The sequence below is a fragment of the Chiloscyllium plagiosum genome, chromosome 4 (assembly GCF_004010195.1).
Source record: "Chiloscyllium plagiosum isolate BGI_BamShark_2017 chromosome 4, ASM401019v2, whole genome shotgun sequence".
Taxonomy (NCBI): domain Eukaryota; kingdom Metazoa; phylum Chordata; class Chondrichthyes; order Orectolobiformes; family Hemiscylliidae; genus Chiloscyllium; species Chiloscyllium plagiosum.
In genome coordinates, this window is record NC_057713.1 from 105,237,959 (window position 1) to 105,244,887 (window position 6,929).

General features: G+C 40.7%; 1 protein-coding gene across 2 annotated transcripts in view; it reads right to left on the minus strand.

Moving 5' to 3' along the window:
- itga9 (integrin, alpha 9) overlaps positions 1-6,929 on the minus strand; it is a 371,784-nt gene that overhangs the window by 139,218 nt on the left and 225,637 nt on the right. The gene's annotated exons all lie outside the window — the stretch shown is intronic.

The following is a 6,929-nucleotide window of genomic DNA, read 5'->3' on the forward strand; positions in this document are numbered from 1 at the left end:
TCCCCAATATAGAGGAGGCCACATCGGGTGCAGCGGATGCAGTAAATGTGTGTGGAGGTGCAGGTGAATTTGTGGTGGATATGGAAGGATCCCTTGGGGCCTTGGAGGGAAGTAAGGGGGGAGGTGTGGGCGCAAGTTTTGCATTTCTTGCGGATGCAGGGGAAGGTGCTGGGAATGGAGGTTGGGTTGGTGGTGGTGTGGACCTGACGAGGGAGTCACGGAGGGAGTGGTCTTTTCAGAACTTTGATAGGTGAGGGGAGGGAAATATATCCCTGGTGGTGGGGTCCGTTTGGAGGTGGTGGAAATTATGTATATGGAGGTTGGTGGAGTGGTAGGTGAGGACCAGTGGGGCTCTGTCCTGGTGGCGATTAGAGGGTCGGGGCTCCAGGGCGGAGGAGCGGGAAGTGGAGGAGATGCGGTGGAGAGCATCGTCGACCACGTCTGGGGGGAAATTGCGGTCTTTGAAGAAAGAGGCCATTCTGGATTGTTCGGTATTGGAACTGGACCTCCTGGGAGCCCATATCAGAAACCCCATCAAGAAGATCTGAGGAAACTGGGGAACACTTGCAGCTCACTAAGCACAAAGTCATTCATATTATTTCACAAAAGAACACTTATCAGTTAATATTACGACCAACATAGTTAAGGAAGAAATTAAACAGAAGAAAAATTGCCATTTGTTTTCAATGTTCTAAATATAAGTTTTAATACTCTTTCAAGATGACTTATTTTACCTAATCACTCTGTTAGCAATGTTATCACATATCTCTGGAATAGATGTGGTCTTGAACCTGGGTCTCCTAGCCCAGAAGTAAGGACAATACCACAGTGATCCTACTTTTCCAAGAAGAAATTTTCTAATCACCTGTTCAGAGACATTGTTGCACGTCTCTGGAGCAGGTGGGACTTGAATCCAGGTCTCCAGCCCAGAGGTAGGGATACTACCACTGCACCACAAATGCCCCGTTCTTCAAAGATGTGCATTTTGATTGTATACTTTTCAGCTGAATAACCTGTTACAAAGCATTTGCTTTGCTTACACTGATTTTAGCCATAGCTTTAATGCATTGAAACTTGAAAGGACATTTAAGTACTGATGCCAAAGATATAAACCTCTAACCCTTCATGTGCCTCTACGTCCAAGTCTGGATCTAAATATGATGCTTAGTCACCAGCAAGGTGCCACAGTGGTAGGTTAATAAATAATAACAATGGAAAAGAGAGACACATTGCTAATGCTTTTTGACTTGCAATAATCAGGACAAACGTAAGGATTTCAAATTGTCACAACAGTTTATACAACAGCAAAAGAGATTGCAAAATGTTTGGCGAGTGGATTCTGATTGACTGAGTTGTTGCCATTGAGAAAGCAACAGAGAATCACAAGCTCCAGGGTAATTTAAAGACGTCCAAAGCTGAAACATTTTCCCTTAGTTTGCGGAGAATAGCTCCCTGTTTATGAATATACATCACTTCTAGCAAGCAGAAATGAGCCATTTTATGACCTCAGCTGATTATTTTAAAAGTGGTTGTTGGTGTAACTTTTGGCACACTCAGGATTATTTAGCATTTGCTACTGATCATGGAATCACATCTAACAGCAAACAATTCGGGTTTTGCAAGTATGGTCTGGTTGCATATGATCTCTACCTTTGCTTATTACAAATAACCAAAGGAGCATTCTGTTTGATACAATCAGCCAGTTGTAGAAACAGATGGCCAATGTTACTGGCATAATACCAACACAGATATTCATACACAATGTGCTCAACTGTGTGGTAGGAAGAAGATCTTTTTGAACTGTTAGTAGCATCCCATTACTAGAAAACACCACTAAGGAACTTGCTGAACCTAAAGTGGATTTCATAGTTACACCACTTGTTTGGGCACATAAGGGGTCATTAAAACTTAGCTCAAATGCACGAGTTGCTAAGTTTATAAATTTAATACTACATATCTAAAAAACAGTAGCACATCTGTACTGCCATGATATAACAACATGGCATAAATGCTTACAGCTTTCTTCAGCAGCATGTTCATTTCTGAATTTGCAGTTTTGAATGAGCACATACACAAGGCACTGCTATCAATCTGTAGGTCATGTACAATCTTTGCAAAGATTACTCCATTAACAGGATGCTGCAGCAAATCTTGCAATTGAACAACATCACGGATTAATGACAATGCCAGAGTGATATCAGATTTGTATTCCGGAAACTTAATCACAGCAAATTTTAAGGTGCAGAGGTATTCTAGTACATAAGTGATGAAATTAGGCCACCTGATGAAGAGGCAGTGTCTCAAAAGAGTTTCCAAATAAACCTGTTGGACTATAACCTGGTGTTGTGTGATTTTTAAGTAAGTGACAAAAGCATAGTACACAGGAACTACAGGCAATTAACACACTTAGTGGAATGCTATCCTTCACTATGAGAGAAACTAAACAGATTAGTAAAAATGTTCTGTTTCAGTTATACATGGCATTTCTGAAATGGGATTTGAATACTATATGCAGTTTTCACTTTATTATTTCAGAAAGGATGTCTAAACACTTGTGGTGGTGGTGATGGTGGTGGTGGTTCAGAGAAGTTTCACTAGGTTGATACCTGTAATGAATGAGTTGTCTTATAGGTTGGACTGACCGGGTTGGTTCAACTGAAGTTTGGAAGAGTGAGGAGTTACTTGACTTTAAGTGGTTTTGACATGATAAGCATGAAAAGGAGATTTTTGCTTATGAGTGATTCCAGAAATGTTTAAAAATTAGGAGTTCCCCTTTTAGGACAAAGACAAGGAGATTGCTGTTTCTCTCAGGCGGTTGTGGAACGTTGGAACACTCTGCCTCAGAAATCAGGATCTTTGAATATTTTTAAAGCAGTGCAAGATGGTTTCTTGCTTGACGAGGAAATCAAAGGTTATCAGAGTTAGATGGGAATGTGGAATTCAGAACAGAAACACATCAGAGCCACATTTATTTTTCAGATAAACAATCCCATTCTCCTTTGAATGTAATCAATTGGATCTGTGTGCTCCATTCTCTCCCAACCATTCATTGATAGAAAGATATTTCCTCATCTCATTGTTACTTCTTTTGTTAATCATCTTAAATCAGTGCACACTGATTCTCAAACCTTCTGCCACTGACACAGTTTCTTCTTAATTACTCTGTATTCTTGGCAGACTCTGTAGACCATTTGTCAGTGTTGGTTGCAAGTGCATTATTCTAATGTCTTGGTCAATGAGATAGCTTTCTCCCAAGTTGCACTTTAAGTCAGATTCCCACTAATTAGAAGAAAAAAACTGAGATTGTTTCTGATGAATGCAAGGCTTTGGCAACATGGTTTTCTTTTCAGCAAAACTCAAAGTGGCAGAATATCCCATTCGGTAATGTTAAACAATTCAGCAGTTGCAGGTAGTGTCTGGAGAAGAATAAGTTTTGTTTTGGATATTTCATCATAGTGTTCCTTCTCATCATTTGCACAAATTCTTTTCACAGGCAGCAGAGCTCCCCATATCTGCCACTTTTGCTCCCACGTGAAGGGCAGAGGAAGATGGCCAGTCTAATGATCATGCTCCCTGCAAGTCCCTGCCTACTGCCAGGTTTAATTTGAACACCAACTGGAATTGGGCACTTATGTGCTCTCACTTAAGGATCTTAATGGGAAATGGGGCAGGAAGGCTATTCTTCCTGTTACTACCTTAATCAGGTGGGAACCAAAACACACTGACCAGTTACCTGTCTGATTATATGCCCCCCACTTCTGTTATCAAACTCCCCAAAGGGGGGTTGGGGCATTAAGTACCACTTTTCGACTAGAACTAAAGATGTTTTACATTCAGTAGACAGTAACATGTACATTCTTAAAATCTTTGCCAACTAATCCTCTCATTATTTATATAATAGCTAATCACTGGTATGATAACTGGTCTGATGGTTTAATATGATGGGAAAACAGGATTGAGTTGAATGAACAACTAAGTGACAAAGTTCCAGCTATCCCATCCCATGCATCCTTAACACACATCTTGGTATCCTTATATCTTCTATCTCTGTCTTCACACTTCAGCATAACCATTTCCCTGCACCTTTGTTCCAAAACCTGTTTATCAGTTTAATTTCATGGAAGCCCAAGAACACAAACAGGCAATATTCAAAACAACTATGAAAATCAAGTGTTTATCAGATGGTTTCAAAGGAGTCTCTCCAAAGAGCTTCATGATCAGGTAGATGCCTTTTACAAATCCTGTCACCTCTATTCATTCAACTGGTATTTCTCCATAATTAGGTTAAATTAACTTATATCAAAATCATTAGCTCATTAGATCTGACACTAATTAAATTAGGAAGGTAAAGTTCAAAATCCCAAGTCAATGCCTAATTAAATGCAGCTTGCTGTGTCAGCTTGATTTACCCTAATGTGTGGACTGAGCTCAGTAATCATACTATTTTCTGAAACAATATAATGTTAAAATCATATTAACAATGAGGAGACATTAAATCTAACATTGAATTTCTTATCTGCTAATCCCAATATCCGTCTTTGTATGTCTTCATAAGCTAATTGACGTACACTGGGTTATTTGCTAATTTATTCTGGCTAAAATGAAGATTTCTAAATGTGATGCTGAACTGATACTTCTATAAGGTTACCAATTTTATAACTGAGCTGTATAGGGGTATTTTTAAAATGAGCTTTGCCTGAAACAACCAGACATAGGATAAAGCTTTGAAGGTGGACCAGAGAACACCAATTTAAGGTAAAGAGCAAAAGTAGCAAAGGTGACATGAAAAATAACTATTTTATACAACAAGTATTAGTTTCTGGAGTGCATCTGCCCACCTCCATCAAAACTAAATTCAATTTGTCCAATTACCACTCCATCTGTCTATTCTCATCACAAATGGAAAATGTCACTGACACCATTATCAAAGGGCACTGACACACCGTGATAACCTACTCACTGATGCTCAGTTTGAATCAAGCACTTGACACCAGAATCTTTAAAGCTTTAGCTCAAATATGGACAAAAACACTGAATTCAAGAGGTGAGATGAGAATAACCAACCTTGACATAAAAGCAGCATTTGCCTGGACTTGGCGGGTCAAGCTTCAGTGAAAAATTGAAGTCAGTGGGAATGGGGTAAGGTTGGTGAGGGGAACTCTTTATTGTCTGAGTCATATACAGCAACAACTTTCATGTAGGATATTCATCTCATCCCTAGGACATCACTATAGGGGTTTCTCAGGGTAGTGTCCTGGCTCAACCATCTTCAGTTGCTTCATCGAGACCTTCCCCATGCATGTGGTCAGAATGTGGCTGTTCACTCAAAATTGCAGAGTGTTCAACTCCATTTGGACTCCTCAGATAGCCATATCGTCTGTGTCCACATTCAGCAGTAACCGGGCAACATTCCAGCTTGGTGTGATAATTGGCAAGTAACATCTGTGCCCACAGTGCCAGACAATTAATATCACCAGCAGGAGAAAATCTAAACATCTCTTAATGATGTTCAACAACACTACCATTTCTGAAATCCTCCAAAATACAGAGAGCTAACATTAACCAGAATATGAACTGGACCAGCCATGTGACCTCAAGAACAAGACAGAGGCTGAGAATCCAGCAGCGATTAATTCACATCCTGACTCTCCAAAGACAGGCCACAATCTACAAGGCACAAGTCAGAAGTACTATGGAATACTCTTCACTTGCCTAGCTCCACAACAGTCAAGAAACTCCAGGGCAAAGCAGCCTGCTGGATTGCCATTCTAATCACCAATAATCGGAAAGATGTTGTGAATCTTGAAAAGGGTCAGAAAAGATTTACAGGGATGTTGCCAGGGTTGGAGGATTTGAGCTACAGGGAGAGGCTGAATAGGCTGGGGCTGTTTTCCCTGGAGCATCGGAGGCTGAGGGGTGACCTTATCGAGGTTTATAAAATTGTGAGGGGCATGGATAGGATAAATAGACAAAGTCTTTTCCCTGTGGTGGGGGAGTTCAGAACTAGAGGGCATAGGTTTAGGGTGAGAGGAGGAAGATATAAAAGAGACCTGAGGGACAACTTTTTCCACACAGAGGGTGGTACGTATATGGAAAGAGTTGCCAGAGGTAGTAGTGGAGGTTGGTACAATTGCAACATTTAAGAGGCATTTGGACGGGTATATGAATAGGAAGGGTTGGGAGGGATATGGGCCAGGTCCTGGCAGGTGGGACTAGATTGGGTTGGGATAACTGGTCAGCATGGACGGGTTGGACCGAGGGGTCTGTTCTGTGCTGTACATCTCTATGACTCTGACTCTAAATACTCATTCCCTCCATCCCCAGTACACATTAGCAGCAGTGTGTATCATCAACAAATTTAACTGCAGCAACTCAGCAAGCTCATTCAATAGCTCCTTCCAAACTTGAGAGTTCTAACACGTAGATGGTCAAGGGCATTAGAGTAATGGGAACAGTACAACCTGTTCTGCTCCAAATGACACACCATACTTACTTGGAATTATATCACTGTTCCTTTTTGTCCCAAAGTCCTGGAATTTTCCTTAGTAACAGCACTAAGTGAGAACCTCAACAAGATAGACTGTGGTAGTCTAGGACAACTCATCACCAGTTTCTCCACGGCAATTAAGGATGGCTAGATCCTGGCCTTGTTTATGATACTCATGAAAGAATTTTTGAAAACTGCTCAACAGTATGGAGGAAGCAAATTTCAACTGCGTGTTTTAAAAGAGAATTAGATCATAATCTGAAGGAAAAGGAAATTGTAGAGCAGCAGGTAAAAGAAAGAAGAATGGAACTGGTTGACAAAGTTAAATATCACACAACAGCAGGTTATAGTCCAACAGGTTTAATTGGAAGCACACTAGCTTTTGGAGCGTCGCTCCTTCATCAGGTGGTAGTGGAGGGGTCAATCCTAACACAGAATTTAT